Genomic DNA, 1214 nt, shown 5'->3' with positions numbered 1-1214 from the left:
GCTATTTAAAAACAATAGCTATATAATGTCTGAAAGCCTTACTGCATTATTCATTTTTTATATTTTGAATAGTCACCTACTTTTCCACTAGAAATTGAGGCAGAAAAGGCACACATTTTCACCAGAATGCAGGAAATGAAGTCCCCAATGCTTTAAATTTTCTGAGGGAGTACCCCCAGACCCTCCTCTTTATTTGAGTCATCTCCACTATTGAAACTAAACCAATGCTCTTGTATTTCTAGGAATCTAAGACATACTGCAAGTAAACAGTCTCTGGGTTGACTCACAGTTTCCGGAGGGGAATAGGTTTGGCTATGATGTTGAGGTTGACAAGTATGCTTATCACACTTACTCATTATTGACCATGATTACTGACTTGACTTTTCATCTATACATGCTAAAATTGTGAATTTGGCTGCTGAACGTTTAAAATAATTCTTGAGGAAAGGGGAGCGATGGCCCCAACCCCTGAGGTGCACTTTTTAGGGTTGGGCAAAGGGGGGGCGCCGATTTAAAATCTCGCCTAGGCCACCAACATTGCCACGGCCGGCCCTGGTTGATTATGAGCAGACAAGAATAATGTGAGTGAGAGAGAGGGGCCATCAGAAACACTGGCAAAACGTGATAGTTCATCTTGCCTTAACACTAGAACCGCCAGGGTTCGTTGTATACCAATAAACGCCATATTGGGTAATATTTACCTGCTATACAAATGCAATAATTTTGTGATTATTTCTGCTATATGTTGCTCCAACACACTTTGGGAAACATTTAGCACCTTGGCTGTGCATTTCCTATAAACACCATCCCCACATTTCAGGCATTTACATAATGCACAAAATTTTATTCTGTTCTATTCATTGTCTTGACCGTGCAAGTTGATCGCTTGCGCTGCGCATCTGTGAAATCTACTGCAGCATTAGTTTTGATGATCATGTAGCAACACAAAAGCTACAAGCAGTGGCTTTTATGCATGTTTACTTCATACAAGTGGATCTCTGTCAGAATGCAGAATCAACACAGGACACATCGCTCAGCCCCCACCGTCACACTCTCCTTCACTCACTGCGCTGAGCAAGTGTAATGCCTTTAGTGGAAAAGGCGTTGCCAATAGCAACATAGAATGTTTATCTAAACAGGCAAAATGAACAGTGACTAAAATTACTGTATTCTCTATAGGGGTAAATTTTACCTGCGGGGGGGGGGGGGGGGGG

General features: G+C 41.8%; 1 long non-coding RNA gene across 2 annotated transcripts in view; it reads left to right on the top strand.

The window, feature by feature from the left end:
* Nucleotides 1-1214, top strand: part of LOC123983147 — a 4852-nt gene that overhangs the window by 2164 nt on the left and 1474 nt on the right. The gene's annotated exons all lie outside the window — the stretch shown is intronic.

This window comes from Micropterus dolomieu, linkage group LG14 (assembly GCF_021292245.1).
Source record: "Micropterus dolomieu isolate WLL.071019.BEF.003 ecotype Adirondacks linkage group LG14, ASM2129224v1, whole genome shotgun sequence".
In the NCBI taxonomy this organism is placed as follows: Eukaryota; Metazoa; Chordata; class Actinopteri; order Centrarchiformes; family Centrarchidae; genus Micropterus; species Micropterus dolomieu.
Note: the sequence above shows the minus strand (reverse complement) of the source record. Positions and strands in the feature narration are given on the sequence as shown.